Below are 12,828 nucleotides of genomic sequence, written 5' to 3'. Positions count from 1 at the left end.
GCACTCAGGGCTCTCAGGGGGCTTTGACTACTAAAATTAAAGGACAAATATTCTAGTGGAGAAAGCACCTAGTTTTAGGGTCATTGTGAGGGCTAAATGAAATACGGATATAGAATGTGTGTCTTAGAGCTTGAAATGCAGTAGTTACATTAAGAAACATGAGCATTCTCTTCCCTAGACTGGAGTTTTCTGAGATGGGAACGAGGTAGTTGAAACAAGGATGAGCTACAATGACCACCAGCTTCCACTGAGACCTTGACCCTGCCTGTGGCTTCAGGACAATGCATTAAAGGGAAGGGCTTTCCCCTGACAAGGAGACTCTACCTGGTCAAGAAAAGGATGGGATGTGAGGGTAAGAGGAGCATTGATTAGATCTACCCTCAGTTATTGTAAAAGGTTAGAAATGTCTCTGTTCACTGCAAATCATAGAAGAAATGGAGTCAGGTGTGCAGAAAGTGAATCCATAGTAGAATTCTGGAAACTGTCACTTTCTTCCTGGTTAGCTTGGGTTCTTGCTGTTTGCATTTGCGTCATGGAAAATAGGGGAAAATCCCCCAAATAGGAAGGCTCCCTTTGCATATTTTCAGAGATAGTAGGATGGGGAAATACCTGATATCACTGTGTCACATCCTGCCCTACAGGCTTCCCTGACAGCTCAGTTGGTAAAGAATCTGCCAGCAATGAGGGAGACCTGGGTTTGATCCCTGGGGTTGATATCCCCTGGAGAAGGGAAAGGCTACCCACTCCAGTATTCTGGCCTGGAGAATTCCATGAAGTGTATAGTCCATGGGGTCGCAAAGAGTCGGACACGACCGAGCGACTTTCACTTTCCGTTTCATCCTGCCTTACGACCATCTGGAGAAGAGAAACTCCAACACGCAGAGGGGAGAAAGCAGTTTGAATCCCTGGGGTTGTTGGAGAGAGAGAAACAGAATGTTGTGCAACTGCTTCAAGGCAGGACATCATGTTACACATTTTTACTTAGAAGCTGTTATTGAATTTTAAAATCTATATGAACATAATCATTTTAGAATTAGAAGATATCATACCACATTTAACCCAAAGCAGAAATATTTTCTCTAGGAACACCGAAAGGGAGAGGGATTTTGCTTAAACATATCCAAAAAAGAGGATTTCAGCATATTCATAGGCAGCTCTTTTTATAACTGATTAAAAAGAAAAAAATTCATCCCACTTGTTAAAAAGCTCTTCCTTCTATTAAGCTGAAATCCGATCTCTTCAGATTTTTCTTGGCTTATAGCTAAGGTCTACTTATGACATGATGGCTTATTCAGACTTACACATATTCTGCCTTGTCATTTCTTGTTATCAGTAACTTCTTTTAATTGCTTCTCTTGAGTCTTCTTTTAGGGGAAGAGGAGGCAGGTTGGCCCTCTTTCCCAGGCATCAATTTCCTGTTCTCCCTTTTGCCCTTTTTCTTTTCAAAGTAAAACAAAGCCTTTCATCTATTCTTGGCATGAGTGTGACGGAGGAGATGAGTCCCAGTTGGGCCTGAAGGCCATCATGTTGCCCTTCCCATCTCTAACAGCTGAGCATCTAGTACTATCATCTTTTCTTACAGCATCTCCCTCATGGTGTTAGAAAACATATTTGCATTTCAAAAGTAAGTGCGTAGGAACTTCATTGTCTTTTTAAGAAAATAATGATGATCTTGTGCTTACATTTGGGCAGAAATTAGGTTGCACCCCTTCTCCTTCTTAGTCTGGAGTTTGGGGGACCTACTCATTGATCAGCACATAAGAGAGAATGTTCCCCCCCACACATGAGATAGAAATAGGTGTAGGATGTCCCTGATGGTCCAGCGGCTAAGACTTGACTAAGTTGTCTCTATACCTGGGGAAAATGAAAGAACAAAACCCTTAAACAACCATGTGGATCCTCCTTCCTCTTTTAAGGACAGAAGCAGGTATCTGGAGAGGAGTTTAGACGATTACATGCAGTAACTTGAGGGAATTTGCTAGTGGTCCAGTGGCTAAGACTCCATGCTCCCAAGGCGGGGGCCCAGGTTTGATCCCTGGTCAGGGAACTAGCTCCCACTTGCTGCAATTAAGAGTTTGCACGCTGCAACTAAAGATCCCACGTGCTGCCACTGAGACCCAGCACAGCCAAATGAATAAACAAACAAACATCAAAGGAAAAAAAGAAATAATTGTGGAATCACTGCTAGACGATCATTCCTGGTTGTCCTGTGGGCTCAGTGTCACCTTGAGGACAGCACTGCGAAAGTTTCAGGGTATCCACTGAGTGCCTGGTGCTAAGCTGTGAAAGTCAAAGTGTTAGTCGCTCAGTCGGGTTTGAATCTGTGCATCCCCAAGGACTGTAGCTCACCAGGCTCCTCTGTCCATGGGATTCTCCAGGCAAGAATACTGGAGTGGGTAGCTGTTCCTTTCTCCAGGGGATCTTCCTGACCCAGGGATTGAACCCTGGTCTCCTGCATCGCAGGCGGATTTACCATCTGCTGCCGTTCAGTCGCTTCAGTTGTGTCCGACTCTGGGTGACCCTATGGACCTCAGCCTCTAGGCAAGAGTAGTAGAGTGGGTTGCCATACCCTCCTCCGTTTACCATCTGAGCCGCCACCTGAAGTCCAGGACTCGCACCTTTCTCTTAAGGAGCTTTCAGTCATTTCTCTTCCTTTGACAGAGAACACAGCTGGGTAGATAGGTAAAGCTATTGTTTTTTAAATCTTTCTCTGACTCAGAGTTAAAAAGAGTTCCAGGGAAAGTTTTGGTCAGAGAAACGTCTGGTCGAGGATTTAAATCAGGAGCTGTCAGTGCTTTGCATATGTGGGCACTTAGCTCCATTTGCATCCACATCAGACTCCTCCCTGCTGACACCAGGCCTGTCTCTCCCAGGGATGCAGATGTAATTATCCTTTTGCAAGTACATGGCACACTGTCAGGATTTTGCTCTAGAAGAGACAAAAGCCAGAAACCAGGCTGAAGAAGGGAGAGGAAAGAGGGGTGGAGAACAAGACTCCCTCTTCTTTGGCTTAGAACTCCTCCTCTTTGAAGAGCAGCAAACCGCCTCTCAATTCCCTTCCCCAGCCTCTTATTTCTGTCCTTTTCCTTGTTGCCCTCTCTTGTCTCGTCCTCAAAGCCTTATTGTGGGAAAGGGGACAAAAGACGTGATTGTTGTTGTGGTTTAGTCGCTCGGTTGTGTCTGACTCTTTTTGTGACCCCATGGACTGTAGCCTGCCAGCTCCTCTGTCCATGGGATTTTCCAGGCAAGAATACTGAAGTGGGGTGCCATTTCCTTCTCCAGGGGATCTTCCCAACCAAAGGATTGAACTTGTCTCTTGTGTCTCCTGTATTGGCAGGCAGATTCTTTACCACTGTGCCACATGGGAAGCCTCATTTACTCCAGGTCAATATGCAAATACATTCCAGAGAATAGATTCTAAAATATATACCAGGGAAATTCTTATGCAGTTTCTTTGAAAGGCATGCACAACGGTTTCTTTGGAGTGGGTTTGATTATTACAGTGGGGAGTTAGAGTCAACATAGGAATCCATATGGACAAGTGAAATATGCTATATAGATATTGTGCTGTGTCACTCAGTCATGTCTGACTCCTTGTGACCCCATGGACTGTAGCCCATCAGGCTCCTCTGTCCATGAGGATTCCCCAGGCAAGAATAGTGGAGTGGGTTGCCGTGCTCTCCTCCAGAGAATCTTCCCAAACCAGAGAGCAAACCCAGATCTGGCGCATTGCATCTTTACTATCTGAGCCACCAGGGAAGCCCATATAGATATTAAGAAATATCATGTAATTGTTGGAAGAAACTAACACGTGACTTCACCTGTGTATGTGTGTGGAGGGGATGGGTGTGGGTATGATTAAGAAGACAGTCTAAATGTTGGTGTAGCAGGAGCTATACATGCATGCACGTGTGATAAGTCACTTCAGTTGTGTCCGACTCTGTGACACTATGGACTGTAGCCCATCAGCCTCCTCTGTCCACGGGATTCTCCAGGCAAGAATACAGGAATGGGTTGCCATGCCCTCTTCCAGGGGATCTGGGATCGAACCCAGGTCTCATGTCTCCTGCATTGGCAGGCAGCTTCTTTACCACTAGCGCCACCTGGGAAGCCCATGGAGTGATGCATTCTCTATCAAATGCCATGCTAATGGTTTCAGGTAGAAGCAGTAAGGTGAAAAGTAGGAGAACCCAGACCAGGAATTAGCCTTGGCATTTTCTCTCTGAGCTTTGGTTTCCTCATCTATACAATGAAGGCCCTAGTACTGCTTCCAGGTGTATTGGTGGCTTGAAATAAACTAGAGTATATAAACATGGCTAGGGAATTTGACTTGCTTGCCACACCGATGTAAGCCATTATCATTCTTGCTAAAGAAACAGAGTCCACCATCAGCATCAGTTTCTATACTGATCATATTCCCATCACTGCCCATTTCCTTCCAAGCCCCCTCTAGGTACAGAGGACTTTACAGCAGAGCCACAGCATGTTTAAATAGCTATCAGTGAACATGGCATTGTACCCACGAGTGTGCTGCACTTCCTACTCTGAACACCTTCTAGGCAAGGTTCCTTTTTAGACAAATCTTCTTCCCTTGGAGGTCTCTAGAAGCCCATTAAATAAGGTCTGCTGCTGCTGCTGCTGCTAAGTCGCTTCAGTCGTGTCCGACTGTGTGACCCCAGAGACGGCAGCCCACCAGGCTTCCCCATCCCTGGGATTCTCCAGGCAAGAACACTGGAGTGGGTTGCCATTTCCTTCTCCAATGCATGAAAGTGAAAATCAAAGTGAAGTCGCTCAGTCGTGTCCGATTCTGTGCGAACCCATGGACTGCCGCCTACCAGGCTCCTCCGTCCATGGGATTTTCCAGGCAAGAGTACTGGAGTAGGGTGCCATTGCCTTCTCCATATAAGGTCTAGGACCTGTTATTGGGGTTTGATGGTTTCTGTTACAGACGCTTCTTGTCTCATAAAGCAAAATAGATGCCAGCTCGACCAGTGTCTTCCCATCACTGGGTCAACCAGTGTCTTCCCATCAGTGGGTCAATCAGTGTCTTCCCATCACTGGCAGGGTTGGAAAGGGCTATTCAGAGGGGCACAGGAAGTCTCTTTGAACCTGGTGACCGAACAAATGCAGCCAGATTTAACATGAGAGAAGGAAAAAGGGAGTTAAGTCTCCAAGCCCTTAATCTACTCTGTTCCAAGGCATCAGGTAACCAATGAAACATTGTTATCCTATTTTCAAAGATTTAAGATGACACCATTTCTGTTGTTTCTCACTGTAACAAATTCATCTTTGCCACCAAGAGAGTGCTACTACTGTGTTTTCAGTGGACCAGACTATCCTCTTCTCGGAGTTTAAGGAGTTTCTAAGAGTCCTGCTATGTCCGAGCAGTGTTCCGTCCATCACATGGGCCAGGCCCCAGAGCACTGGAAGGTCCCACCCCAGGATGGACTTCCAAAGAAAGAGAAGAGATGGCCCTGCCAAGCGCTCTGAAATAGAGCAGGACCCTAAGGTCCTTGTCCCCCATGTTCTCTGCCTGCCCTTTTTCTGTGGAAAACCTTTAGCCAAAGAAGTTTAATCAGGGAAGTGAGAGAATGCAGAAACAAAGGAAAACAGTCACAGGAGACCAAATTATAATTGTCATTAAGCAAAGGAGGACCTTTAGTTCCCCCTCAAGGGCTATAGCGGAGAAGACAATGGCAACCCACTCCAGTACTCTTGCCTGGAAAATCCCATGGACGGAGGAGCCTGGTGGGCTGCTGTCTCTGGGGTCGCACAGAGTCGGACACAACTGAAGCGACTTAGCAGCAGCAGCAGCAAGGGCTATAGATAATATTCTGAGCCATATCCTGTGAGCTGTCTTATAGATACTGAAACCCCCACCAGATGGAAGAAGTCAACTACAGAATGACCAGACTGCAGTCATGATATAAACTGCCACAATCCCAAGAGTTGGCCTCAAGGAAATGGGAACAAACCAACCGTGGAACTGATGATTAATTGTACCTAAACCAATCAAGATGGCACTGCTCTGACCACCGACAACCAGTTTCAAGATGACTGTCAGAGCCGTGTTGTTTCTGCATGGAGCCCCCTCCCTCTCTGTCTATGAAAGCTCTCACTCCTGACTGTTGGTGGAGGGGGGAATCAGCCCTTGGACAGGAGTCTTCCGTCCCCACTGACTGCCAGCATCCAAAATGAGCAAACCTTCCTTTCTACCAACCTGGCCTCTTTAATGGCTTTTGAGTGGTGAGCAGCTAGACTCCCCCTTTCAGTTACACATCCACCCACATTTTCAACAAGTATTTATTGAGTCCCCACTATATGCCAGGCACTGTGGGTGTAATAATGGTCAAGACAGGTGTGACCTCTGTTCTCATGGAACTTTCACATTGTAAAACTAATTCAAGAGATGCCCATCTTTCTGACCTGACCTCCGCCCGAGGCAATGTATCATAGCGGTTAAAGAACTCACAAATGGGTCCCGACTACCTGGGTTCTTAGATGGCCCTGGACTAACAGGTAAAGCAACTTATCTTAGCCAAGTTGCTTTATCTGTTAATTGGAGTTAATTGCATACCCATCTCAAAGCCTTTGTTGAAGGTAGAATACACTGAACCACCTAAAGCACTTAGAACTATAGCAAGCACTTAGTAAGCATTTTTTCCCCCTAATTGCATTCCAGCAAGACTCTTTCACTTCTAGCCAAATGTGTTTTTGCACATGAATTGCTAATTCCAATCATCAGTCCTTTATACACATTTCTCTCTATTTCTTCTCCATTAATGTCTATAAATCGCTCTAAGCTCAAATCTTGTCAACTCTAAGAAGTCTTTTCTGATAAGCCCCAGGTCATTTTAATTGTTTACTCATGCCAGTCTCATCCTGCAGTTCTGTTCCATCAACACTTAGGCTGGCTTGTATTTAGAGCTAGGCTGTCCATTTTGGGTTCAGATAAGGCAGGTGACTAGCAGAAGATCCCATAAGTGAAGTTGCTCAGTCGCGTCTGACTCTTTGCAACCCCATGGACTATAGCCTACCAGGCTTCTCCATCCATGGGATTTTCCAGGCAAGAGAACTGGAGTGGGTTGCCATTTCCTTCTCCAAGACAATCCCATAGCTACCTTCTAATGCTAGAGGTTGGGACTTAAATTCCAGTGCTTAATTTCAAATTCTGTGACTTTTTTACTATTGATATGCTACTGTGACTTCCATCATCCTATGGATTGGGGCGTTATTAGAGAAGATTTCTTAGAGTTGGCAAGATTAGAGTTCTTAGAGCAACTTACAGACATGAAAGTAAAGTGAAAATATTAGTCACTCACTCAGTTGTGTCTGACTTTTTGTGACCCATGGACTGCAGCCCACTGTATTCCTCTCCATGGAATTCTCCAGGAAAGAATACTGGAGTCAGTAGTCATTCCCTTCTCCAGGGGGTCTGCCTGACCCAGGGATCAAACCTGAGTCTCCTACACTGCAGACAGATTCTTTACCATCTAAGCCATCAGGGAAGCCCCAGACATAATGCTCATATATTATATAATTATTAGCAATATATATGGAATTATTAATAATTGTATATAATTACACTACTACATGTATGATATTACTATTTATATGTATATAATTATTATCATTACTTATGTAACTCTCCTACAGCTTTGAGAGGCAAGCACATTATTTTGCCCCTTTGCTAGCTGAGGAAACTTAAGTTTGGGGGAGTTAAGCAAGGTCACATAAGTGAAAAGTGATAGAATTTGAGCCTGAGTCTGTTAATTCATCTTAGCCATTGTTTTGACTTCACAGTACTTAACACATCTGGGGCTCATGATTAAGGCACAGTAAATGCTAATTGAAGGGAATCAATAAATTATATCTGTGTTTCTGTAACTCTTGTTCTCTACACTGATTTGCTGAGCTGAAAGTTCAATGGGTTTTAACCCAGCGTGCATTTTCTGGCCTTCTGGGTCCTTCTGTGCTGTGTGAGGTAAGCCTTCATCTGAATAATACATTCCCACCTCTCTCTGGATCTGTCAAATCCCCAAGTGGTGACAAGTTCTGCAGTCCTAGACCTTGACATCCCCTCAGGGCTCCTTGGTAGCTGGGTTCATCCTGAAGGGCTAAGGACTTCGGGTCTTCCTCAACCAGTAGCCTCAGATTGGCTCTGAGCTTCTATTCACAGTTAGTTTTGCAAATACTGGGAAATTTGAAAAACACTGCTGTTCAACAATAAATTGAGCCAGTCTCAACACCCACAAAATCCATAATGGTATAGATATCCACATAGACCTTAATTGTGATTTAATAGTGTTCACTGTAATTTAGCCCCCGGGAAATGTACTTTCAATTAACCAGTGTAAACATAATGTCTACTTACCCCATAAATGTTCTCCTAAATGGGCTAATTAAGGCCTAGATCCAATGAGTTTTGTATTATACCCTCCATTCTTTCCCCCCAAACACCACTCAGCTTCAGAATCACCTTACTCTGATCTGGACTGTTGGCATAGTGGTCTGCTGCCTGTCTCCAATCTTGCCCTAAGAACGTTCATTAACCCTCCACAGGGCTTAAATAAATTTAAAATTCCTCAGTGATCTGTCCTGTTGAGCTACATACATTCTAACTTCTGGCTCTGCATGCACGCACACCTGTCCATAATATGGCATCAAATCTGCACTTCTACGTTCAGGTCTTTGTTTATCGCCGTTCCTTCTTTTTGAACTACTCTTCCCACCGTCTGTTCACATGAAAACCCAACCTCTTCCTCAACACCATCCTCACGCCTCCACCAAAAACACTTGGTAATCCACCTGCTCGCACTTGGATGTGGCATAGTGAAGTCGCTCAGTCGTGTCCGACTCTGTGCGACCCCATGGACTGTAGCCCACCAGGCTCCTCGGTCCATGGGATTTTCCAGGTAAGAGTACTGGAGTGGGTTGCCTTTTCCTTCTCCAGGGGAAATTCCCGACCCAGGGATCGAACCCAGGTCTCCTGCAGACGCTTTACCGTCTGAGCCACCAGGCCACAATAAATGTAAATGGATGTGGCATACTTCTCTTTAAGTCCATGGAGTAAGACCTGCTATATACGAACCTTCAATATGCAAAGTCTCAAAGATGCTAATGCATGTCCCATCAATGTCAGGAGCGAGCGACATTGCAGCTTGCCCTCCGTCTCCTGTTGCTGACGGTCCTTCATCTCTACCACCTCCCACCTCCTCTCCCTCCTGCAGTCAGTCTCTCTTCCTGCCTGTTCACTCAATGCCAGCCCCTGTATGGCAGCTGTTGTACTATACCACTGTACTTTTCAAGGCACTGTACTGTAAGATTAAAATTAAGAAAAAATTTTTGTGTTTGTTTTCTATGTATCAATTGTGTGAAGAGTATTATAAACCTATTACATTATAGTACTCTATAGTCGACTGTGTTAGTTGGGTACCTCGGCTTACTTTGTAGGACTTATGAGCAAACTGGACTTATGAATGCACTCTTGGAACAGAACTCATTAGTATATAGGAGACTTCCTGTATTGATTTATCTATTCTTCTCTAATGCAATTTAGGATATATAGAGAGTGTTTGTGTATATATAAACACACACACACATATATATGCCTTTCACTTCTACCACTATCTGACTCTAATAAAGATTTGAAGCAGCAGTCCTGTGTTTTTACCTTTGTACAAGCAGCTTGCACTTGGATGTTTAATAAATAATGGTTGAATTAAACAAAATTGCACTGAAATGGTAGGATGTAGAAGAAGCAATCCCCAACTGATGGGTTCTTTAAGACACAAAAAGACTTGGGCAGTCTCAACAGTTTCTCCTCGTTCAAGAGTATTTGTCCTGCTTGAATGAATGCCCAGCTGAGTTTCTGTGCCTGTGATTCATTCAGATCATGTTCTTTACCCCTAGATAATTCTCCTAGTTATTCAGCAACATCCTTAACTGGATCAAATATCTGATGACGCATTTTTAAAGTATCCTCTCGTATATAAATAACTACAAATGTCAATGGAATTTCAGTGACAGTTGTATGTCAGGACTTGAATCAGGAGGAGTCAGGAGGCCTCAGTTGCAGCCTCAGAAATATCATTAAATTGCCTGGAACAAGGATATTGGGACTCAGTTATTTCATTTTTGTGCCTCTGTACACAGCAAAAGCGAGATAATTGGATAGCTAACAGTATGGTGCCTTGGGATCTCATTCAGGCTCTGGATCAGTGGTCTGCCATCCTGGCTGCCCATTAAAATCACCTGGGGGGCTTTAAAAATACGACTGTCTGCCTGACCCCAACCAACGGATGATCTCTGAGCTTATCACCCAGACATGAGAATGTCTGTAAGCTCCCAAATTCATTCTAAAGGTTGAAAACCTCTGCTCTAGATGGACGTTTCTCAGATGTTAATTGCACACAAATTTTATCTGGGCGTCTTTGCAGAGTCTGATTCCTTAGGTCAGAGGAGCAGCCTGGGATTCAGCATTTCTAACAAGCTCCCAAGTGATGCCAATGGACCATACTTTCACGAGTAAGACTCATTTGATTCTGTATACATTCCTTGAAGAGCTGTTCCCAGAAAGAATCATGCAACTAACTATAAGCTGCATTACTGGACCTAATAGGTGCCTCCGAGATTCAGGTGCTAGCCACCCTTCAGACTCCGGGGAGCAACATAGAGTGTCTCATTTCAGAAGAACCTAGGAAATGATCCAGGAGGCAATGGAGATAAGAGATATAAACAGAACTACCAACAGAAAAGATGTTTAAGAGACTGTTGTGGAACATTGGGTGCAGGCTAGGCTAGCTTAGGGCTCTAAATTATAAACTTGCCAGCGAATTCCCAATACCCAGAGTCTCAAGTTCCTAGCATCCCCCCCCACCCCCTGCCAGTCATCCAGACAATGCAGTAATTAATTCAAATAACACTAACTGATCATTCATTATGCTAGTCATTTACTCACTGTCTCGCAGCTCCAAATCCACTCTGCTACACAATTCTGGGACTGGGACTCTGCAAATCACATTTCTCTTTTGCTTGCTGGCTCTAGGGGAATAAGCTTGATCCCTGCGTCTCAGCTTGCCCACAACTGTCCCCACTGTAGCACTGAAAGGCCCACATCCCAGGACACCCCTTAGTTTTGGGTAAACCAGGATGGTTAGGTATTCTAACTGGCTTGTCTTGTGTGTGTGTGTTAGTTGCTCAGTCATGTCCCACTCTTCAGGATCCCATAGACAAAGCCTGCCAGGCTCCTCTGTCCATGGGATTTCCCAGGCAAGAATACTGGAGTGGGTTGCCATTTCCTCCTCCAGAGGATCTTCCTGACCCAGGGATCAAACCCCGATCTCCCGCATTACAAGTGGATATTCTTTACCATCTGAGCCACCAGGGAAGCCCAGGCTTGCTGTTAGGTTTTGCAAATAGGCGACATTAGGGGGAGACTGGAAAGTAGGGACGAGGGCTGTCTTCTTCCTGGTCTGCTTGTCATGCCAGTCATTACTACTCCAGCTAGAGACAGGTGCCAGCAGTAGCAGCAGCAGGCCTCAGCCTCCTGCTCCTTCCACACTCCAGATACAGCCTCCTTGCTCCACTCAGATGCCAGGGCACTCCTCAGAGGCTCATGGAAAGCTTTCTGGGGGAAGTGTTAGTTGAAATGGATTTCAACGGGGACTTTAACAAAATGAAAAGAGCAAGGGCATTTCAGGTAGAGGGAGTGCCTCACGCCACAGGATAGAAAAGTGGAAGAGTACAGCATGCTCTGGGGATAACTGCATGGCCAGAGAGAATTATGGGCAGAGAAGTAGTAGACAGTCTAGTCCTTAATGAATCTTATCCCTAGTCTCCTAGGGACTAGGAGGAGGCCGCTCTGACAAAATACCATAGATGGGGCGACTTAGGCAACAGAAATTCATTTCTCACAGCTCTGGGGGCTGGGAAGCCCTAGACTAAGGTGCAGGCTTATTTGGTTCCCATTGGGAACACTCTTCCTGGCTTGTAGATGGCGGCCTTCTTGCTGTGTTTTCACATAGCAGAGAGAAGAAACCCTCATGTCTCTTCCTTTGCTTATAAGGACACTAATCTCATCATGTGGGCTTCACCCTCATGACCTCATCTAAACCTAATTACCTCCCAAAGACCTCACCTGTTAATACTATCAGACTGGGGTGGGGGGCGGTGTCAGAGCTTGAATATACAAGTATTGGGAGAGTAGAAATGTTTCAGTCCATTGCAGAGCTTCAGGGCTAAGTAAGATATTGGACTTTTTCCTGAAAACTTTAAGCTTTTAAAAAGATGTTTAAAAGCAGCCATGACATGGTCATATCATCATGCATACAGGAGGCTCCCAGGGAGCCAGGTGGGAAATTGAGAAGCAATGTTGACACCTGTTATATGCAGGGCAGAGACAGAGATGCAGAGATAGGAAACGGACGTGTGGACACAGGTTGTGGGGGGAGTGGAATAAACTGGGAGTTTGGAATATATGGCCATGTATAAAATACTGGGTGGGCCAAAAATTTCCTTCAGATTTTTCCATTAATCCTGAAAGAACTTTTTGGCCCCCTTGGTAGATGGCTAGTGGGAACCTGCAGTATAGCACAAGGAGTTCAGCTCGGTGCTCTGTGATGCCCTAGAAGGGTGAGGGTGGTGATGAGAGAGAGGTAAGGGGGAGGGGATATATGCTTACATATGGCTGCTTCACTCTGTTGCAGAGCAGAAACCAACACAACATTGCAAAGCAACTATACCCCAAATTTAAAAAGAAGAACTCTGGCCTTTAAGTAAGATTTTGCTTAATTCTATAGACCTGAAATCCATGGTCCAATGTTGCAA

This window comes from Bos indicus, chromosome 19 (genome assembly GCF_029378745.1).
Source record: "Bos indicus isolate NIAB-ARS_2022 breed Sahiwal x Tharparkar chromosome 19, NIAB-ARS_B.indTharparkar_mat_pri_1.0, whole genome shotgun sequence".
In the NCBI taxonomy this organism is placed as follows: Eukaryota; Metazoa; Chordata; class Mammalia; order Artiodactyla; family Bovidae; genus Bos; species Bos indicus.
This window is presented reverse-complemented; position numbering follows the sequence as displayed.